The sequence below is a fragment of the Cupressus sempervirens genome, chromosome 7, assembly GCF_028749045.1.
Source record: "Cupressus sempervirens isolate cs-2001-9-10 chromosome 7, ASM2874904v1, whole genome shotgun sequence".
Lineage (NCBI taxonomy): Eukaryota > Viridiplantae > Streptophyta > Pinopsida > Cupressales > Cupressaceae > Cupressus > Cupressus sempervirens.
Window position 1 is genome coordinate 438,614,094 of NC_143124.1, and position 11,919 is coordinate 438,626,012.

The window sequence follows — 11,919 nt, forward strand, 5'->3', positions numbered from 1 at the left end:
CGCTTCCTTATTTCATTGATACAATCATCGATGGGGATTTAGTAACCGTAAGATGTTTCATTTGTCATCAAATTGCAATGCCACAAAATGTGTGCTCATGTGAGACAAAAAATTATGTGGGAACAATATGATGATCTCTCTTTGAACTAAGTACATCAGCAAAATTTGTAGACCCATAGAAAATACCAAAATTAAAAGATCGCACAACCAAAATAATGAAATAAAACTATTGGCTCAATTACATCCCATGAACACACATTCACAAAAATATAACACACTTAGGAAAGAATCACTACACTTCAAATGTTAGCACCACCAACATTTATTATTACATCAAAATAATGACATCCTTGAATACTTATTACATTCTTGAATTTATATGAAATCTTCTTCTTAATTTGTGTTGAGGTGAGATATCTTTATGCTATCATATGCTTCTAAACTAATAAAACAAATCTAATTATGTACAAACTAACTCTCTAACTAGTTCTTAGTAGGACTCCATCCATATTTTTATTATTAATTGGATGCATGAGCCTTTACATGTCATCAAACAAAGGAAGCATGAGAAAATGAGAAAGAAAAGCCTTCAATTGATTTAGAAGTGTCTGTAAGTGCCAAAAATAGGATCTCCTTCTTCATTAGGTGTCTATAGGAGTTAAACTATTGTCAGAATGCATTTTTGATGGATGGAAAGCTCTAAATCTAGGACTGGTAGTTAATTATCAATACACCTCTAAATTCTCAAAACCTATGGCAAACCTCTAAAAAAGTTCACCTTAGAACCTAGCACACCAACATGCCTCAAAAGCAGGTTCCAAAAATGCAAAGTGTCAAAACTAAAATTCTAGCTTCTAGGTTTTGTTCTCCTTTATACCAAAGCTATGTCTAGGTATTTTCCCTTGAATTTCTCAATGATCTTAGTAACTTGAGCCACATATAGAAAATCTAAGCTTTCATATTTGTCTTTCACCTTCTGCCTATAGTTGCCAGCCTCGATATGAGTCTTCGCAAAATCTCCTAATTTTACATCCAAATCTAACAATGCCTCCTCTGAAATGCTTGCCTAATGTCATCATTATTAGTAGCTTCCTCAAAATCTTTTTGGAATTTCTCAACTACTAGCTCTACTAGTATTAACTTATCCCATACATCATCCTCAAAAATGTCCAAACACGCATCATTATAATGATTCTCAGCTTCCAAAATTTACTCTTGGGCTTGATTAATGAGCCTATGAATCTCTACATTTAATGTTTCTATTACTTTATTTCCATCCATAATATTTTCAATACAATAATCAATCTTGTCTAATTCCTCAACTATATATACATCCATCAACATATGATACCTTTGTCCTTTGATAGACTAAATTTCTTGCACATCCTTGCCCCAGGTATGTACTTCATCCATCAGACTAAAATCTTGATTCAAAATGGCCACAATCTTGTCTGCATTATCTTGCATAACATGTAATAACTTCAAATTCCCTTGAATGATCTATAGACCCTTCTCCTCAAAACTTTCTTTCTATCGCTGACAAGCTTTCAAAAATGGATCCAATTGGCATATACCCCTATCTCTTCTCTTGATTGTTGAGTTAAAAGTTTCTTTGAGGTTTGTGGGATCTAAGGGACCATCAAATTTTCTTAGATATCCCTTTAGGATTTCATTTCATCACTGAAGTGTTATCAATTCTTCCCCATCCTATTCTAATCTCCTGAAAATATATCTTTTATTCCTTTTGTAACCATTAGCTTAGCAGTATCCAAGGTAGTTTTTCCAAGCATAACCTCCTTAATTTGATAACCTTGTGGAGTCAATTCTTCAACATTTGAATGTAGAGGAGGGATAGCCACATGAACAAACAAGTCATAGCTCTGATCGCTCATGATGAAGGCTAATACCCATGCATCCTTTGGTGGTGACTTAGGTTTCCTTAAAACTTCAATCAATTTGATTCTATTGTCCTCTTTTATAGTGAATTGTTGCTTCTTATTCCTTTTATTACTCCTTTTCTCAGCAACCTTGGAATATGCTCCACAAGAGATTTTCCTTTTGAGGATGAAGGATTTTGTTTAGCTATACTCTTCCCCTTATCTTCCCTCTTTGGAGTCCTCTCCTTTTTAAAGAGATCCACACTAGGAGTCTTTGTATCTATGGAGTCCACAGTTCTCACCTCTGTGTCTTGTGAGGCTTGCTAAGGTTGCTCGCTTATTTTCCCTTCTTCCAACACTTCATCAATAGATACTTGTATTGGATCTTCCTCTTTCCCTACTTGTATCTATTCTTCTTCATTGTTTGGAGGAGGAGGAGTAGCCAATCCCTTATCTACAGAAAACATAACTTGTACTAGAGATGATGGAACTACCTTGGGTCCTTGTGGTTTAGGTGGTAGCTGACTCCAATCCTCCTATTGAGATTGATTGGTTGGAGTGTCTCTTATCTTATCTCTAACCGATTTTTTACCCATGGGCATGATATCAAAATCTAACATCTAAAAGGCATCAGTGCCCTCCACATCCTTCTCATCTACCCACTATTGCATTTCATCTTCTGATGTTGTAGTCTAAATGGGTTGCTTGGGAATAGATGGAGGTGTGATGGTGGAGCTTCTTCTCATTTCTAACTCTATAATTCTTATGAGATGAGTCCTCCATTTCAAAGGTATATTGTCCTCTTTGTCCTCACCATCATCTTCTTCTACTTCTTTTGGAATAGGCTTAGGGACTAATAGGAAAGGGATCACTTTCCTAATGACCTTTTGTCTCCTCTTTATCAGAGTCCTAGTTTTTCTTTTGTTAGGCATGAAGGGTGAGGCTTGTACTTCTTATGAAGGCACTTCTTCTATATCAATCTCAGCTTCTCCTTGGCCTTGTTTAGCTAGCAACACTTGAGGATCATCTTGAGCTTGTGTGGCTTCCACATTCTCTGGCCCTTGTACATTTTCTTCTCCCTACTATGGAGGTGCTTGAGTCACTTCTTCTTGTGGATTAGTTTGTTGAGGAGAAGTTCTCTTCCTCTTTCCTTTACCTTTACCTTTCTAATCCCTATAATACTCAACTAGTCTATAAATTCGGTGTGCTATCTTGGGTTTCATAGCTATTGGACTGTAAATGTAGGCACTATGACCTTAGATCCTTGACCTTTAGCTAGGTAGGCTTGAGAATGAAAGACTTCTATTTGAGGAATTGGCATTCATAATAGGTCTATCATCAATCTTGTCCTTGTTGAACAATAGATTGAGTAGATCCTTTGTATCTTGTTGCACAATATTTAATGGGATCTTCATCTTTAACGCCTTTTTTACAAGATATAGAGTCATCCTACAATAATCCCTTATGTAGATATCGTAGCCATCCACTATGTTCATCCAATGATCCTCAATCACATCCTCATACTGAAATGTCTTACTAGCTAGATGTTATACCCTTCCAATGTTATAAAAATAGGGTCATGGAGAATTAAATTTTTCTAAGGGATATTGATCCCATTCACACTTAAAAGATAGAATGTCTTATCTCTGATCCACACTAAATAATTCTATTGCAATAGACCATGCCCATGTTATTTTGTTTTATCTCCTTACTATGTTGTATGTAGAAAAGAGTTGTCGAGTGATCTCCAAGAGTATAAGCCTATCACTTGGATATCTTGGGAACTTCTTAGGATTGATAGTTGTACCCTCTACCCTTAAATATGTGAATGTTTGGTATTTGATGTAATAGGCTCCAACCTCTAAAATCATTATGGATACCTCTTCTGACATCCTCTTTACATAATCTAATTCAATGAATTGAATTATTGTGAAAATGAAAGCATCATTTACAATCCTATATTCCTTTTTTTTCTCTAAAAGCCTCTTCTTTACTAGCTAAGGTTATAGAATGTAGGGCCATGCATTTGTGTCCTACATGCTACCCTTCTTATAGAGCCCTAGATAATCCATTACCCTTGTGGCTAATAAGTACACCAAGTATAATGTCATGTAAAATTTTCTATTATTCTTCACTCCCACTAGTTTCTCACCCAAGTTCTCGCTAAGAATAGAAGACCAATCAATTTGCATCTTTGTTGTTTTGATCATCTCCATAAAATGTGCCATAAAAATATTCAAGTGTCTAGCTGTTGGAAAACCCATAACTCTACTCAAGAATATGATTGAATATCCAATATCTTCCTCCATATAGCCTCTTGTCATATCCAATTTGCCTGCTTTCCACCTTAGATAAGTCTTCTCAATGAGGTATGCAGACTAGATCACAAGCTTCATCAATATATTCCCTATACCATCTCTCTCCTTGTTGATAGGTTAACCTAATAAATTGATCTACTCTTAGGAGATGGAACACCTTCTTAATGTTCTTGTATCAAAGATCTAAGATGATCTCTTTAGTAATTCTCCTGACAACTCTTTCTTTAGGAACAGAATTCTCTATGAGTGTCATAATTAGCTCTGAGGACTACACTAACATTGGATGAGATGCTACATTGACAAGCCTTGATCGAATTAATGTAGAAATCATTGGAGACTTTTATTCTGTTTTGTTACATAGTGTCAAGAATGCACCCAAATCAGTGTGACCTAGTTCAGTGTCTTGGATCTCTAAATGATCATCCTAAAATCATGATCTAGTTGGAACACCTTGAAACTTGAATACTATGGGCTTTGAGGTCATCTTTTCTACAAGGGAGGATGATGAAGACACCATTGAATCTACACAGAAAAATGATGTTCATTAGTTTAGAGTTGAATAAAAAAATGATTAAATCAAACCCCAATAACGATTAAAACAAGACCCAAAAAAGAAAAAAGAAAAACCTAGTTACTCAAAAAAACCTAAAAACCTAAATTTAACCCCTTTCTACGAAAAAAGGGTGCACCTGGTGCACCTTATAGGTGTTCCTAGTGCACCTTTCATCATTTTACTATATGATATGTACATCAAAACACCTCATGTGGTGTGTTGATGCGAACCTCATTTGTACTTAGAGCAATAAAGGTTTTCTCATTTAGAGGTGTGCAATAGCACACCTAATTAGGTGTGCTATTGTGTACCTTAAATTCCTTTTCTCTTTTTTGTTTAGTCTTTTTAATGTTATAAGGGTGCACAGTAGTGTACCTATTTAGGTGCACTACTGTACACCTTAATTACAAGATTTTTACTTTGTTTTTAAGGTTTTAAGGTTTTTTTTTTTTGTTTTGAGAGGAAAAAGGTGCATAGTAGAACACCTAATTAGGTGTGCTACTATGCACCTTTTTTGGAATCTTAACATGGTTTTGTGTTTATTTGTGTAGGATGAAAGTGGAGGAAGAACACCTACCAGGGTGTGGTGGTACACTCAGAGCTCAAATCTTAGAAGAAATAAAGTGAAGGTGGGGGAGTGAGGAGGGTCCTTGGGATATATAGCCTAGGGTCCTAAGGACTCCTTGGTGTTGTGCAGCTACATAGTTGTACTACTCCACATCACAAAGGGTGATGCCCTTGCCTAAGTTCTTTGGTGCACTAGCACACTTGATGAGGTGTACTAGTGTACTTATTTTTTGCAAAAAAAAACTTGTACTTTCAAAATTTTGATTTTTCAAAGTTTGGGTTTTCAAACTGGGACCCCAATCTAGCTAGGACACTAGAAAAAAAACCTAGACTAGGGTTCTAGAAAGCCAAAAAAATGAAGTAAGGGTTCCCTATTTCTAGTTGAAATGGGGTGTGTATTTTGAAACCACAACAATATTATACAATAGTTTTCTTGTTAAGTCCACTACTTAAAAATAGTTTTCAAGTCCACATTGCCAAATATGATGCCACATCAGCATGTTGTTTTGTGAAGATGTCCTAAATGGTCCCAAAAAGGAAATAAGATCAATAGTTGTGCACTAAGTCATATTTAAAGGTGTGTTGAGGTAGCATCATAGGAGTGATGATTATTTTTTGAAAATTTGAGGAATCTTTTTGTAGATAAGCATTGATGTGACATTTTTAGTGCACAATTGTGTTTATTTTTTCCACCTAGTATAATATGTGTCAATACTCTTACCACCTATTGGTCCTTCTCCCCTACCTAATCAAGGATACTTACTGTTGAAATAGAGAGACCACCTACAAACAAGCCAAATAAAACATTCTACAAGTAAGACCATGTAGATTCATGTAATAACTCAAAAAATGACAAAAAGAAATTATCATAAAGTTATATCTATTTAAACACCAAATATCATGTCTCTATGTCACCTATGGTTTGAACTACCATACTATGAATTAGAGAGTAAATATTCTTAGCTAATTCCTATATTAGAAATTTATAATGTTACATACAATCTGATGCACTTCATGTGCACCCAAAAAAATCTAAAATCTGTGCATAGCAGTTAGAATGTTTGCACACATCTAAATGAATCTCGCTAGTGCCTTTAAAATCAACATTTGGATCCCAGGATCAAGTTCCTTATAGGAAGTAATCTCTCCTTTTTATAAAAGGAGGAAACTAAGAAATTATACAAATTTCCACAAAAGAAAACACAAGGTCAATGAGACTTGAAAGTCTAGTCAATCATAATAGAAAATCATTAATATTTTTTGTTAACAATGAAAGTTTAAAACATAAAAGTAATATCCAAATGAAAAAATAATGCTAGTGCTCAATACACTCCATTTATAGGAAACATTTATCCTCGATCCATTTTAGAGATAAATTATCATTATAGGCTCATTAAGGAAACATAACAATATTTTATGACTATAATCAATATAAATGGATGATTGTAATAGTGCATTGCTAACAATATTCTTATAAATTCAACCCTACATCTATGTTTCTGTGTTTAGAGAAGACAAAACAATTTGACATATTGAAAGCTTCTATTGAAAATAAGGTTTCACTATCAAATATTTATTGGTAGTATTAAAGTACAAAAAGTTGGAGCTGAAAAATCAATGGGATGGCCAAAGATATGTTTAGAGTAGAAAAAAGATGTTCAAATTTTGAAACATGGTTATTTGTTTGAGATTCTTATATTGATAAAACTATGGTGATAGTTAATAAATTTGTTAGAGTTACATGAGAGTCTTGATGAAAACTAATTACTACAAATAGATTATATTGCTTTTGCTAGTAGCTAGTTCTAGTAGCCATATACCTCTACTCCACCTACAAAATCTTATATTTACTTTCATTAACATTGAAGAAAAATCAAAAGGGTCTTTTGGTTAAGAAACATGCTAGTTTCTTAGAAATCCACCAAATTAAGTAGAAATGAAAAAAAATTGTTAGAGCAATTATGCAGTATATCACTCTTGATGACAGGTTCACAAGTGTCTATAACTATCACTTTATTTTCTTAATCACTTCAAACATGAGGTTAAAGTCTCTTTCTCTTTCTATCTTAACAATTCTCTAGTTAAGGGCCTTGAAAAGAATTGCAAGGACTCATCTAACCCTGTTCTTCATAAGGGTTAAATACAATTGATTGTTGAGTATTGTGACAAGCAAAAAGTTGGGGATTTTTTACAGACTAAAAACTAGGAGAATTCCAAAGAGGAGACTACCAAGAAAAGGAAAAGGGAGGTGAAATAGGACAAGAAAAGAAGGGTTGTTAATTCAAACCCAGAGGACTCTTCGAATGGCTCTTTTGATTCAGAAAAGGACCTTAAGAATAGAAAAAATTCAAAGTGTCTAAATTAGAAGGGACTACTTTGTCAATCCCTTCTAAAATTTTAGAGGATATTTCAACCTTATTGGAAATGATGGGCCAGGATACTGAGAAAAATGGTAGTTCTAGAGGGGAGGAGGTCAGTGCTCCTAATGATGATGAATAGATCAACTCTAAGGAAGAGGAAAAGATTAACATGGAAGAAAAAAGTGTGGAAGGTAATGAAGATCTCTCTCCCTACAAGGATAAGGTAAAAGAAAATTTGGAAAAAAAATATGATAATAATGTAGAGGGGAATGTTGATCTTGCCAAAGGGTATGGTGTGGAAGACAAGGAGATTCTAGAGGATGAAAATTATGCCACTAATGAGATTGAAGAGGACTACATTGAGGAAGCTAAGGGGTTGTCTCCTAGATCTTAGGAGGACACAAATCATAGTTGGCACACCAATTTGGAAGCCATGGAAGTGAAATCCCTAAATGACATTAGTGACAATGGGGTGGATTGTAATATTGAAAAGGAACAACACACTATCAAAGCCCAGACTACTATTCCATTGGACCAATCCTAGAGTAGAAATAAGGACAAAGAAATGGTTAACTTGAAGATTATGGACATCACTCAAGATAGGTATTCTAATTCCCTTTAGTTTGACAACTGGCTTGTAAATTAAATTTAGTCTATTAAAATGGAAATGAAAGATGTTAAAAGGATAATGGTGATGAGAAGATTATTAAGTTGATTATATTGGTTAACAAAATGGAGAAAAAAATTAATAATTTGATTGAAAGTACACAAAAATAATAAAACTATGTGGGTTACCATTTTTCTCGAACATCACGAGCAATTAAAGGCATCTAGGATGAACCATAAAAAGCTCTATGAAATGTTGCAAAAATAGAAGGTCATTAATCTAGACAAGGACAAGGTAGACATTGATGAAATCACGGGTTCTAGTAAGAGAACAAGGGCCAACATGAAGAAGAAAATGGAGGACACCAAAGTGGATGAGCCAAAAGAGGAATCCATCCTTCAAACTCTGCAGAAGTTGGAAGATGTGGAAAATCAAACAAAACATCTTCCCTTGGACTTGATCTAGTTTCTTGGTTTTTTCAATGCTGGTCTTTTTTATTTTCTATCTTAATTGGACTATTTCTCTCTCGTCATTTCTCTTGATGTTGTGTAGTTTCTTGTTGTTGGTTGTCCTTTTTTTTTTTGTTGGTAATGGTATTATGACTTCCATTAGCATGTGTATCTTCCTATAAGAGGCTTTTTATGTAAAGGGTTCCAAGTCCCTTCAAAACCTATTTTTTCCTTTAATCCAAAACATTGAAGGCTACAAATTCCTAGTTTCTAACCTATAGTAAAAACAAAAAAAAAAACAAAAAAACATTAATTTTTTTTTGAAAGTATTGGCTCTTTAATTTTGAAAGTTTCTCAAAAAGGACAAAGGTGAATGATAATAACATCAACAATTTAACAATTAACAATATTCGAATAACCATGCTTATAAGTTGTAAACATTATAAAGCTTTCATACAGAGTATCTTTTTTTGAGGCAAGTGTTTTTTTCCATTTTCATAGCAAGAGGTCATAGCCAAATTCATATATTGATGAAAATAAGAGTATTACAACCCTTCTTAGAAGGGAAGGTAATGGGACAAGGTTAGGATGAGAAGACCAAAGTTATGCTCTGCATAATTCATTTCACATAATAACTACTCTTAAATAATGCGAGTACAAATAATAATTCTATTGTGCTATTGTAAAACCATCATTTCCTTATCTCTATCAGATCTTATCAAGAATCTCAACCATTTTATGTCCTTCGAAGCTTCTAGCACCTATGAAAATTGTATTCCTATTCAAACCAAAATATGTCATCTACCAAGAAACAATACAATACTTAATAATCTTGTTAGTTATGTGTTAGCTTATACTAAAGGATAACAAGTCATTACAAGAATAATATATCATTTATAGATTAATCACCACTTATTTTATAAATATAACCTTCCTTTCATTTTCTATCATTAAACAATAGGGTAATCTTTAAGGAAACCTCCAAAAAAAGATATAAAATATTGGTGAATCTTTCACTATATTCAAAACAAAAAAAATCTATTCATGAGTCATTCAATTTTTATTTACTTTTAATATTATTTACATTGGCAATTATTTTGGAATCATATTTTTTGTATAGTAAATATTGGTGAATCTCACTAATAATATAAATTTTATTAATCACCATAGAATATTACAAATGAAAATTGAATATTTTTAACTCATGCAATATTATGAGGTTCATTACCTTATATTTTAAATCAATAGTGAAAACTAAATATTGGTGACATATCCCTAAATTAACTAATAATTATGATAATTATTGGTGAATTAATTATAATTTGTCCAATAATATATAGTATTTAGGTGAATCAAATCTAATCATATACCGAATATTATGGAAAATTAATGAACATAATTTTTTAATTAAATAAATTATTAATCGATTTTAAATATTTTATACCTAAAATTTGTAAAAATATGGTGATTTAGGTTGCATTAAATCTTAAATTATTAGCCAAATTACCAGCCAAAAATTTCTATAATTTGCCAATTGACGAATATTAGCCACTAAAAAATAGCTTATTAAATAGGAAAATAGCAAAATCTCTACTTTAATAATAAGATAGGGATGTCAAATATAAATGTAAATGACATCATATGGTTATCACTATTGGGATTTTGATTCCATTAAATCTCGAATGATAATGAACTCATGGGTCTCCAGATTTATATGGGACTCTGATTCCCATTCCCATAACCCATCATGATCCTCCACAATAAAGGTGTCAATCCAATTAATTTCTTGTGGTTATTTGATGTGAAATAATTTAGAAATGAAGAAGAAAGTCCAAGTTCTATCTTATTGTAGGTTCCCAACTGATTTGGAATCAATGTCATCCACCATCAAATATTGGATAGGTAGGCACCAATTGTATTATCTTTGATGTTACAAAAAATGTCATATCTTTACCAAATAGTGTGTGTCAAGATCACTTAAGAAATGAAAAAAATTTCCTATATCTGTGAAGCATTCCAGTGTTTGCTAAGTTTAAAAGGCAGTGTGTACCAAATTCACTCGAGCATCAAAAATAAGTTTGTAGAAGTTGAGTGTTAACCAAGCTCACTCGGGTAACAAAGGAAAAGTTGGATGGAACAAGTGTTAACTAAGCTCACTTAGTTACAAAAGGAGCTTTTGATAGATGCAGTGTTAATTGGGTTCACCTTGTTAACATAGGAAAATCAGTTCTATGTTAGTATCTACTGAGTAGGGTTAGCTAACTAACTGAGGAGATGAATATTAATTATTCTAAGATATATTAAATTTGACTTGACAATGGATATGATATAAGTATAAGTTCAAGTTGAGGATTGAATGTGTGGGAGTGTATGGAAGAATAGAAGATGCTAAGAGGAAGAAAATTTAAAGGGTAAGCAAAATATCCTTGAGGAGCTACAAAGATATATTCGATCAAGAAAAATTAAGTATTCAAGCTAGAATTGAGATTTGTAATTAGTAGTTTAGTTGCATCAGAAATTAGGTCATTTTATTGTTACTCTCTAACCATTTTAGTGTTAAAGTAAATAATTAATTATTAATTATTTATTCTATTTACTTAAGCTTACTTAGGTTAATGCATTTATTTAGTATTTAATAGTTGTAGTAGTTAGTTGTTGACAACACAGGAGTTTGTTCCCTTCTAGCATGTTCCACTTTTTTGTGAAAGAGTGCTTAGTTGTCAACCTTATCTTCTATCTCCTTTCAGCTTGTTCCACAAGCTTCCTTGAGGCCTTTATAAGTGACCTCTCCCTCATTGTATTTTCAACATACAACATCACTTCTCATTGTAAATACATTTTCATTGTGTTTGCACATATTGTCTCTCATGTCCGTTTAGGGTTTTTCCCTTGCTCCATGCTCTTCCTCTCCTTGGCTTCTCTTTGACAGGTTCTTGCATGTAGGTGATCTTAGGCATCTTCAAAGTTGACTTTCCTCAACTCCAACATGGTATCAGAGCCTTCCTACTACAGCTTCATTGAAGAATTTTGAAGACGTGATTTGGAGTCATAAACCCTACTTTGTTTGTGCATTTTTTCTTCAAATCAGGGGATCAACAATTTTTTGAAGCACATTGGGCCCAAACGGACATCACCATTGGATTCAGAAGGCCGTTTGCAGTCAAGATTCATGTAAAACTTTCCATTTT